Source organism: Propithecus coquereli, unplaced genomic scaffold (assembly GCF_000956105.1).
Source record: "Propithecus coquereli isolate 6110/MARCELLA unplaced genomic scaffold, Pcoq_1.0 Scaffold355, whole genome shotgun sequence".
Lineage (NCBI taxonomy): Eukaryota > Metazoa > Chordata > Mammalia > Primates > Indriidae > Propithecus > Propithecus coquereli.
In genome coordinates this window covers 853074-865338 of record NW_012149230.1, presented here as the reverse complement: position 1 = coordinate 865338, position 12265 = coordinate 853074, and the positions used below count along the sequence as shown (strand labels likewise).

Here is a 12265-nt window from a genome sequence, read left to right as displayed (position 1 = left end):
CCTTAGATCAAATCTCAGAGCCTCCAACTGAAATTCAGACAAAGAAGAGAGGAAGAGAGTGTCCCTCGTGGTCTCTCCAGCTCACCATCCACTGCAAACTCATGGCATTTCAGGAAGGAAGAGGGAACAACCCGAATTCCACACTCTAGTGGGAAGGCCACGGGGTTTACCTAGAAGAGCTGCATCTAGCCTTTGTCCTTTCTTCCCAGTGCCACATGACAGGGGGCGGGCACTGCTCTCAAGAGGGAGCAGCTACTGCGGAAGCTACAGGGTTTCATCCTCTCACACATCAGTGCTTAACCCAGTACTCAAAGCCATGAAATCTGGATGGTCTATAATTAACTGAATAAGATAAACCAGTTTTGAGTCGCAAGTAGCTCACGGCAGAATTTTAAGGGTGCTGATGAGATTAACTGTTACTACAGTTTCACGTGAGATTTTTCCAAGACACAGACTGGAAGCATTTGAGAGTTGGAAGAAACCTGAGAGATCAAATAACGCAGCTTCTTTGCACGGAGAGAGATTTCTGGAGAGGTTCGGCCAAGCCCAGGTGACCCAGCCAAACCCGGGAGAACCTTAATTCCATGCTAGCACTCTGTCCACGGCAGCACTACAGACGCTTCTTTTATTTTTTCAATGTCTTTGTCAATTAAGGCAAGAAAATGATGTCTAATGGGTTGTGCACCATCCTGATTCCATTGCGACATAACCTTAATTCAATCTGTTTGTCTTTACCCAGCAGAGAGGTTCTTTCGGAGGAGCACTTTGCGATAAAGATAATGTTGCCATCATATTACTTTTTTTAAGTAAACGAATTATGTAGCACTCTGGTAGATGCAGCTGGAAACACAAAGAAATCTGAGACCTAAATCTGGAGCTAAACAAAGGGATTCACTTGGGCTGGGAAACGTTCTTCTCTGTGCGCTCTCACAAGGAACACGGCTGGTGGGGATGACGTCCTAAATCTCTTTCTCCAATTCTGAAAATTTACCTCTGGCTTTTACCTCCGCTGTCATTGTGAACAAGAACTTCAACCAGATACAGAGAAAACTTAAAATATTTATATGTTTAATCTACATGAGTAGGACATGTCCCTAAGATTTAATAATGGAACTAAATACTTCTTGAAACTTCTTTCACCAGTAAATTGAATTTTAGTTCCAACCCAATTACTGAGTTTTAGTTCCAACCCCATTACAAAAAAACTGAGTTGTTTTGCCACAAGTTGATTCTCAAATCAGATCAGAATTAGGGGATCAAGGACATTTTTATTCAATGAAGATTTGTTGAATACCTACTGTTTTGAGCCAAGCCCTCTGGTTGGTTCCGGTGATACAAAGATGAAAAGGTGGTTTTCAACCATAACCATGATAAATAAAACACATACATTAAGGCAGCAAGTCCAACTATATCACCAATCACGATATACGTGAAGGGGTTCCAGGCACTCATTATAAGACGTGGAATTTTATGTTGGATTAAATCATTCCAGCTATATTCTGATACAAGAAATACACTAAAACAAACAACAGTCGAAAACCAAAAGATTCTAAAAAGAAGCTCCACGCCAATGTTAACAAAAAGAAAGCAGGTAAAGTAGTAGTAGCCTCAGACAAAATAGAATTTATGCTAAAAGGATGAACGTGTCTAAAGAGGGTTGTTTCGTAAAGGAAAGATTCAGTTGACTTGACCTTTACTTCCAGTTCACTTGATCTATGAGTGAAGAAATCACAGCTGTGAACCTTCATGCGCATAATAACATGGCCTGGGAAAGTATAAAGCAAAATCAACCAAAGTAAGAGAAGAAATTGATAAAGCTGTGATCACAGTGGAAGACTTTACCTTCCTCTCTCAGAATAGATAAATCAGATAGGCCAAAGATAAGGAAGGATATAGATTATTTATACATAACAGGATTAACAAATTCGAGCTAATGGATATATAAAAAATTTGTGTCTAAATGACAAAGACTATAAATTATTTTCAAAGACACATAGGATGGTCTTACAAACTGACTATACATTAGGCAACAAAGAAAATCTCCATAAATCTTAAAGAAAGCAGAAACGATATAGGTACAACATACAACTATGACAAACAGAAATTAGAAATCAAAAACAAACTAGCCAAAATAAATTTGAAAATTCAAAAAATGTTCCAGATAATCTCTTCGATAAAGAAATCAAGATGAAAAGTAAATATTTCTTCAGCAAGGAATGATATTGAAAGCACTACATGTCAAACTTGTGGGCTGTGGCCAAAGCCATTCCCAGAGGAAAGTGTATACCCTTATGTGCATTTACTAGAAAAATACTGAAAACGAGTCAACTAAACTTTCAACTCAAGAAACTAGGAAAAAAAGAATGAAATAAATCCAAAATTAATTGACTTAATACCGATAAAAGCAGAGATTAATGAAATAGCACAAGTATAAAAAATAAATTTAGTAAAAATATCTGGTTCTTTGAGGGGAGACATCAATAATGCAGACAAAGTTCATTCAAGTACATAAAAGAAGCACTAAAGAAACAGAAACATACTATGTTCCTCGATGGAAACAGTTATAAAGATGCCAATTGCATCCAAAATAATCTACCAATTCAATGCTATCCTAATCAATATCACAAATGAATCAAAAATTCATCTAAAAGACAATGAACAGTAATAGTCAAGAAAAATTTTGAACCAAACACAACAGCCACTGAAAAATAAACAAATGCAAACCAGAAAAACAAATAAAACCGATGAGTCAGATAGCACCTACCAGATAGCAAACATATATCTACGCTATGTTTATTATGCTATGCTATATATCATATAATAAATAATTGTAAGTTTCCATAATAGCTATATAGTTATTAATAAAATATCTCATAGACATACAAAGCTTATATTTATGTTATAAAGTTTTAGTAATTCAAACACTATAGTATTAGTCATGAAAGAAAAATAAAAGAACGGGGCAGAATTAAGGCTTTGGAGGTATGCATGTAAATTTAGTGTATAATAAACATAGCATATGAATCAGAGGGTAAGAATACACAGACAATAAGTGGTGTTGGCTGTTCATTTGGTAAAACATAAAATCAGATCTCTAGCTCACATTATTCAGAAAATTAAATTCCGGAGTGATCCAAGAGCTAAATATAAAATTAAAAAGCCATGTGATTAGCTAAGGGGAATACAACTGGCCAAAGAACATATTCAAATGTGCTCAACCTCACTAGTCCTCACATGAAATCCATGAGGAATGTGATACCTATTTTTATCCATCAAATTGGCAAAAATAAAAAAATTCATAATATCAGCAGAGTAAATGTGTGATAGGTAACTATATACACTGTTTATAGGAATAATAATAATAGAATCCTTTTATGACCAGCAATTTGGCAGAATATATTTAAAATTTTCAACACCTGTAATATAATGACTCAACAATTTAATCACTATATTCTGGATAAATTCTTGAGCTTATACTCAAAGAGAAATGAATATGGACATTCATTGTAGCATCACTCCTATGAGGGAAAATAAATTAGGGGTATATCCCTACAATGGAATATTTTGCAGCAGTTAAAAAACTCATGAGTTAGAAAATGAATAGCCTTTGAAAGAGCTCCAAGACAATGAAAAGAGTAAGGTATATACCGAACAGGTCATCATTCTGTAAACACACCCCAAAAAACTATGTATGTGTATAGAGACATCCACATGCCAGCACATGTTCGAAGAAAAAAGGGCCAAAGATGTGTCAAGCTGACGTCAATGGGGACCTCCAGGAACTGGAGTTGGAATGAAGGAGCGTTTGGTTAAGAAGGCCTTTCGCTCCATCCTTATTCTTTGATTTATTTTTAATAAGGAGAATATTTTCATGTAATACATGTACTACTTGAATGATTAAAACCAATTTAAAAAATTACAAAGTTAAGAAAACACAGCAGTCAATAATATTAATAAATTAGGAGTTAGGATTTCAAAGCTCAGAGAGCTGCTGGAATCCTAGGCAGGACGGGGCTTCCATATGCAAGGAGAATGGGGACTTTTCCTTTCCCCAAACTCCATGGATCAGAAACTACATGGGGCAGCAAGGGAAAAACAGCCCAGCCCAGGAGGACGTGGCCTCCACGCCAGATCCAAATGAAGATTCGAGAGCCCTCCAAGCTGTTGTTGTTCAAAGGGAAGCCCACGGTGCCCTGCGGAGATTCCTAAGCTCATATGATGTTGCTCCCCAGCCAAAACTGTTCATCAGAACTGGAACAGACAGATGGCCAGGGCAGTGACGGACAGCAGGTATCACATGCTCCAGAAACGACAGGACGGGATCCCGTGTGAGGATGTGCAAAGCCTGACTCTACCCTGCAGTTGTGCGCTCCAGCTAGGACAGCCCAGCGCATGGGTTCTGTTGCAAATGCTGCTGACCACCTGCCTACCCTGCCCTGTTCCTTTTTCAGGCCTTGAATTCCTCTTCTCTAACTTGAAGTACTCACTCATTTCATACACCTGTAATGATCCAACCAAAGAGTTGCTAGAAAAGCTCGGTTAAAGGACGGTGCAAATAAAACAACCCCAGCCAAAGGCCGATGTGAGCAGCAGGGTAGACAAGCATTGCAGACTGTACCAGGGTACAGTTCCTGGGCCACACCAAGCAATATCATAATGGGGGCCCCAGTGTTCACACAAGCCAGGTCATAAGCACACCAACCACAACCCAAAGAGTGTTTTGATGCAACTTTGGCGTCAGTTCACGTCTCTCTCCAACACAGGGTGCGGCAGAGTCAGACAGCAAGTACTTTAGGCTTTGCAGCTTGTATGGTCTCCTGAGCAACTACACAACTCTTCCTTTGTAGCACAAAATCAGGCAAAGCCAAGGCCAGTGTGTCAGTGAGTGGGCATGGCCATTTATCCAACAAAATCTTATTTACAAAATTAGGCTGGATTTGGCCTGCTGGCTATACTTTGCCAACCTCTGCCCAGCAAACAAGTCAGATGTACAGAAAATACTTATTAGAGATGAGAGAAATACAATTCAAGGGAAGAGGCCGCCAGTTGCAAACTGGTTTTATATAGGTTGAACCTAATGTAAGGCCAACACCCCCAGTGGCAAACCTGTGGACTTCTGCGCTCACCCCAGTGCAGCAACTGCAACTCTGTCCCTCCCCCGAGTTGCAGTCTGCAGAATTAGAGCCCATGTCCAGTACCTGCTGTCCTTCCCCAGGCCTCCCACAGTGCCTGGTGCAAAGTGGATAGCTGGTAAATATTTGTGGAGTTCCCAGCGGCAGAGTTTTAAGCCAGTCTCCAACCTTCGTGCTGAGCACTGGAATTAAAAACTCTGAAGCTTTTTGAAGACCTACTGCTCTACTGTGAGTGTCAGGAACAAGAGCTTCTGACAGCCTTCCGACACGGGCTGCAGCTGCCCACAGCCCTGGCTCCCCCAGCAGATAACGGGAAGTTTGAGTTGCAAAACGATCAAAGCTCACGTCAAGGTCAGATTCCTGCTGCAGGAGCAGCTGAGCAACGAAGGAAATGCATCTGCCCCCTCAGCTGTATTCTTAGCCCGGGGCCCCCAGTCCAGTGAGCTAAGAGCTCAGAAAGGATAAAGCACTTTGAAATGTAAGGGTTCATCTGCATCTCTCATTATCAGCTTGGAGCCACCCCACCCTTTCCCCACCTGGAGTCACATTCTGGGCACTTAATTCATAAAAGCTTCCTGACTCAAGAGAAAAGGTTTTGTTGAGAGCAAAAAGAAAGACAGTTGCAAGAGAGTCAGAGAGACGCTGGGGAAGCTGGAAGAGGAAAAGCCACGAGGAGGGAGGCCATCAGAGGGTGAATCGCAGGGGCAAGAGTTCATACCTCCCATGGGCGTAGTGCCAGGCTGTCTTCAAAGCATGTGACCCCCAAGACCAGGACCCTCACACCTCCCAACCCACTTCCATCACACAGATCGCCATTTTCCTAATTTCTCAGTGTGGATGCCATTCCAGGAATAGCTGAGTTCCCAAGAGGCCCCCATCCTAAACAATGCAGCCTTTGCCTCTACGCTTTGCCCACCCACTGGTGCGTGTCCAGAGCCCCACGTGGCGCAGCCGCAGGAATTCAACTTGCTCCCCATACAGCCCAGGTGGTAGCTTGGCAATGGGACGCAGGGTGCAAGCTCATTTTGCCAGGGACCCTCAGAGAAGGCAAAGAAGACGGGGAAAGCTACCTGTGGGCCAGGAGCTCACAGAGATGATGAAGGCCACATGGAAGGCACTTTCAGCGGGTTCTTGTGGGGGGCATTTTATCTGGAGCAAACCCTGTGGGTGGTCACTAGTGAGCACAGACTGCCCAGCAGGTGGAAAGCATGTCTAGGGGTTCCTGCTGCACCCGACACAGTCATTCCAGTCACTGCACTCCTGATTCCCAGGCTTTGGGGCAGGCACAGGAACTAGTTTCAGAGTCTAGCTTTGTGGTTTGACACCCAAATTCTTGTTCTGCTAACTAGTACTTGGACTTGAACAGGGAATATCATGCAGCCACTGAGGTACCTGAGGTTACCTGAAAATAGTAAGCTGTTTGAGGCTTTTTTTATATACTTGCTGGAAATATCTAGAAACAGGAGGATCAGGGTAGGATGTATTTCTCAAAGAATTGTTCTTGGAAGATTTACTCCACCAGCTGACACTAAAGAAAAAAGAGAGGGGGGGCGCATGGGTTGCATGATCAAGGATATTAATATTAACCTCCCTCCCTGGACAGTCACAACTTACAACGAATTATCAAAGGCTATGAAAAGTCCTGCCATTTTTTTAAAAAGCCTGCTTAATTTTTAAAGTTTACTGGTTTTTTAAAACTGATTTATCGGGAAAACTTTTTTTGGTTTTTTAAGAACAGCCTACTTGAAAACGCTGAGTTTGGCCACAGAAAGTGGCTGGAAAGGAGAAAGACAGTTTCCAATGCAGTCATGAGCTGCACCAACAGAGACTGGACAGGGAATAATTGGGTTCCCTTCAAGATCTTTGGGTTTAGAAGGAATTCTCCGTATAGGAATCAGAGTCCCCCTTGTTCCCCCCAAAGTATGCAAAAAGGCCAAGTACCATGAAAATCAGGAGCCAGAAATAACATAGCCGTCACCCCCAGTTGTGACAATAAACCACACACCCTTCCCAAGGCATAAAGCCCCACTCCGCTCCCTGTGCCTGCTGAAACTCTACCCAGTCTCCAAAGCCTGGCCCAAAGGCTAACTCCTTTTAGGCTCCTCCCATGCCACGATCACATCCTGAACGTGAACAGAGTCCCCGGGACCCATGCCATGTGTGGGCACCAACTCCAGGTCCTACACCTCAAAGCCAGCTCTGCTATCAGGAAACCAGGGGACTGGCCCAGGTTACCCAGTTTGTTACAGGCAGACCCAGGGCAGAAAAACAAGGACTCCTGACACCCCGTCTACTGTTTTTTTCACTACAGCACACTGGGGGCGCTGAGAAGGTCAACGATATGTTTGAAATCTAATGAATTAAATGATCCTATTGCCATTCTTCAGATTTAGAACCCGCGGAAGCCAGAGCGGGAGGAGGGAGAACGGCGTGGCAGAGGGAGAGAGGCTGTCCCTGCTCTCTGCCCGTCACCCTGCCGAGCCGAACCACCAGCCCGACTGCAGAGGGGCAAGACGAGGCCGTGCTTGCTGTCCACAGGCCGCACGCTACACAGCGGGGACTCCAGCCGATCCACCTGCACCACACAAGCCACCGCAGGAAGGAGGGGGCATCGCCGGAGGAGAAGGGAAAGTTGGAGTGGTCAAATACTTGAAGAGTTGTCACACGGAGGAGAGGGTGCATCACCGCACGCTGGTCCGGGGGGCACTACAGAGATTTAAATGGCTCGAGGACAAGCCATGCAGCTTGGTCAAACCCACGTCCAGCGCATCAAGCATGAACGAAGGCCGCCAGAAATGACTGGACAAGAGGGCAGGACTTGGATTTAACGAAGGGACTTGTTGAGCGACAACACCCCCTGGCACTCCTCCCACATCACTAGCTGCCCTTCCCGGCCTCCTCTCCCTCCCGGGCCCCCGTGAACTGCCGGAGCGCCCAGGACTCAGCTCCGGACCCCATTCCCTTCTTCCCTTCTCCCCGCCCTCTCTTCTCAGCTCTCCCCACAAGTGACTTTATTTCGCATCATGACACTGAATACCCTTCTGTATAGACGAATGACTCCCCAGTCTGAATTTCCAGCCCAGACCTCCCCCCCGAGCTACACACTTCTAAATCCAAGTGTTGGCTGACATCTCTCATGGCCAAAACATAAATCCTGATCTCCACTCCTGCCCCACATCCTCTGTTCCGCCTCCAGGCTTCCCTAGCTCAGCTCAAGACCCCGTTATACACCCAGCCGCTGAAGCCCAGAAACTAGGAGTCACCTCCAATCAGTCTTTCCCTGTCCCCTCCACCATCAGCAAATCCTGTCATCAGCCCTGGTTCCTTCTCTACTCCCCTCCCCAGCCAAGCCACCACCTACCCCCTGCAGTTCCCGTGAGGATTACATGCAGAGCTCCTCAGAGGACGCCTGGGCCCTGCGTGAGGCGTTGTGTCCTACCATCTCAGCACCGGCATCCGCGCCCCGTGTGGGCGACGGCCACAGCCTCTTCCCTGGTCTCCAGTTTCCACTCTTGCCTCTCCCCAAAATTCACTCTCAACATCACAGCCACAGTGAGCTTTAAAAACACAAATCAAATCATGCCACACTTCCACTTAAAACCCTTCGCCGGTGTCCCACTCAGCCTTCTCGGTACAACAGCCTGGCAGGCCCCAGCCATCCAGCGCCCCTCCCCACCCCACCATCCTCCTTCCTCTAGCTAACTCGTCCTGCCTCAGGGCCTTGGCACCTCCCTTTATCTCCTGGAATTTTCTTCCTGTGGTCCTTCACGTGACAAGTCCCGCCCAGTCTTTTAAGTCTCAATCCACATGACTAGGGAAGGAAGCGGCCTTCCCTGACCAGCCCCTTCCTCCAAGCCAGGCTTTCTGCTTCATCACCCTATTTGCTTCCTGCAGGCACTTTCCGCTAACCATGATGATTAATTTGCTGTATACGGCCGGTTTCCCCCCAACTAACTGGCGGCCTCGCAAGGGCAGGGACCTGGGCTTTCTTGCTCCTCTCCGTGTGCCGAGCTCCTGGAACAGTGCCCAGGACATAGGATGAGCTCCAAAGACTTGAGGAACAAATGAATGGATCTCGTTGTTATCTATTCAGAGATGAAAGGGGCCCTCTCGAAAGGTACTGAGTTCTCCATCGCTAGTAGGATGAACACATGGTGGGCGTCTGCAGCTAGCTGGGCTGGAAGGAGGGATGGCCTAGATGACTCCAGGTCCCTGCCAGTGTCGGGGGCCCACGTGTGTGTGGATGACTGCACACTCAGAAGGCTCCATCCCAGACATCACAGGCACCAAAAAGCAACAGCCACAACCTCAGGCCGTGCATGGCTATCCCTGCTCCTGAAATACAAGGAATATTTTCTCCAAGCTGGTGAAATCCCAGAGATGCATCTGAAGTTTTTTAAAAGCAAACACTTCAAGGATTATATGGTTCAGACATAGGTTCAAACGAGCATTCCATACTAGTTCCTGCACTGGCATCTGATGCGAAATTTTTAGGACTGAAACATCAGCATTTTGACACCACATCCCATCCCCTCTCCCTCTCTCACCCCTCCAGGCCTCAGCATCCCACAAGGGCCTGTAAAATCAGAGCCATTACTTGGGTAGAGATTGTGGGTTGGCCCGGGGAGCCACAAAGACTTTAAATTGTAACACATGAACCCATAAATGCAGAGGGCCTCTTGTGTTTTCTAAAAGCTGACCAAATGCTGAGCCACAGACGAGGAAATGGCCTGGTGTCCTTGCCAAGATGACAATGTCATCGCATGGATAAACAAGGTAAGTCTGGGGTCATTTTGAAGACAGAGAGGATAGGAGACCACGAAGGGCCCAAACTGAGGGCTGCTGAGATGGGCAAGATTTATTTTTTCTAATTTCAATCCAAAGCATTGATCTAACACTACCCACAACCTATCGATTGTCATGCATTTGTTGCTGTGGCCGCTGCTGCTGCTGCTGCTGCTGAGAAAGGAAGAGAAGGATGTTCAGTGGTCGTCCTCCCAGCTTTGGGTCCTGGCCCAGCCCACGCTCTGCGACCCCCTGCTGTCACGGAGAAACGAGGGGCTACAGGGACTGCCTTAGACCTGGAGGTGGCCAAGGATGCTTTGGGGACCAATTAGAGGAGGGCCCAATGACTCCCTGTATGCTTTGGCATTGAGCCTTTTTAAAAATGAAAATGATTCAAGAATGTACACATTTTATGTGCCTCGCAGCTCAGTATGAAAAAGTGTATCAACTCCTTTTTCTTCTGAGACAAGAGAGGACGTTGTAAGAGGAACAGGGCATGGGAAACAGGTTTTACTGAAGACAAGCTCCACGTGGGCCGAGCCTCAGTTTGATTCTCTGACAGCGATGAAGGCCAGGCCGGGACTGTGCCCTCCCAGCGCCCAAGTAGTCCATGGCCGGATTCTAGTAACCTGACCCATCTGCTACACACCAGGCCCATACGGATGAAATAAAGAGTGTGGGATGCTTACGAGTACTGGGCTTAATATCTGGATAATTTGGAGACTTCAAAACAAAAACCACAGGTTCACTCAATAGCAAGGCAAACGTTTTTCCTGGACCCTCTGGGTCAGTAGGTTTTAAACTCCCCCATGGGGACTTGGGGAGGAGGCTGGGCACACCCCCACGCTGACCCAGAGCTGCCCAGATCTTATCAGTTTGATAACTGAGGCTCCAGGAACTGGCCTCACTCATCCCCGCCCCAAGTCTGCTTGTGTGGACGCTCCCCATGCCCCGGTCTGCCGTGCCCTAGGGCTCCACTTTCTTAATTAAGGCAGGGAGAACCTGTTTATTATTCAACCCTAGTTTTCTAACACAAAATTGCGTTAGTACTTATTGTGTGATCGTGAAAATAAAAGATCTCAACGAGGATCACAGAGAAGGCAATGAAGGAAAAGAGAACGACAAAAGTGATGAGCCTCCCATCAGTCAGGACAATCGCTGGAAATACACTGGTGCATTTCTCCTTCACGGGATTTCGGACATACTCTGCCTTACACACGTTTCTGGACTGTCATTCCAAGTTGCAATCAAACAGACCGCTGAGAAACACACGTAAGACACAGCAGATCTGAACGAAATCATAAAGGTTAGTAACACATCCACATGCACCCACCCCTGCCTGGTGTCTAGAAGGACCTTCAGGATGGCCCGTTATTCACCCGCCCCTCACTCCCCCTGCTCCCACCACTCTGGCCTGCCCCGTGTCCCAACTATGCCAAGCTCCTTCCCTCCCCGGCAATCTTGCACTTGGTGGTCCTTCTGCGTGGACCCTCCCCAGGATGCTCACCTGGCTGACTCCTGGTCACCCTCCAGGGGTCACTTCTCAGAGGGACCTCGCCTCCCCACAGCAACATCACACTGCCCTGTCGGATTCTCTTCGTAGCTTCTTACTCCTGCCCCCAAATCGTTTACTGAGTGGCCTGCCCTTGTTCACTCTTGTATCCTCAGCGCCTGCAACAGCACCTGGTACAGGGCAGGTGGTCAACACATGGTCCTGCATGACCACGAAGGAAGGCAGGAGGGAGGAGGAGAGAAAAGGTGTGAATCCCGAAGTGGGAAGTCGTGTTTCAGGCAGTAAGAGAATGGTGAAATGCCAACGCGAAGGGGGAGAAGGAGGGCAGGTGAGATTTAACAGAGGCAGGAGCAGATCATTCAGGTAGACCCCGATGGGCCTTGTTAAAGATTTTCGTCTGAAGAGTAAGACCGATGAGGGGCCTTGGAAAGGCTTCAGAGTGTTACAATTAGGTTTGTATTTTTTAAAATATCACCCTAGATCCAACATGAAAAATGAATCACAACAGAACAAGAAAGGGTGCAGGGCGACTAGTTAGGGGCCACCTTGGTGGCTCTGACAATCGAGGAGGCTGTGTGACCACCAGCATGGCAACATGTAGGAACGACGGGGTGGCCTGCGGGACCCATGGCGATTCTGAGGAGGGAGGGAGAAGGCGACATGCCAAGGCAGACTCTAGACGTTTGGCAGGCGGCTGGGGAAGCAGCTTTCACTAAAACACTAGAAGGCGGCAAAGGGGTAGATCTGGTGAGGAAGATGAGGATGGACTTTGGACATATTGGCTGGGGGGGCTCTTGGGTGCCCAGTGGAACTTCCCAATACACAGCTGGGATTC

The 12265-nt window shown here is 46.6% G+C and overlaps 1 protein-coding gene across 1 annotated transcript in view; it reads right to left on the bottom strand.

Annotated features, from left to right (window-relative positions):
* The window catches only part of PMP22 (peripheral myelin protein 22), a 29135-nt gene that overhangs the window by 9702 nt on the left and 7168 nt on the right, over positions 1-12265 (bottom strand). The window lies entirely within an intron of this gene.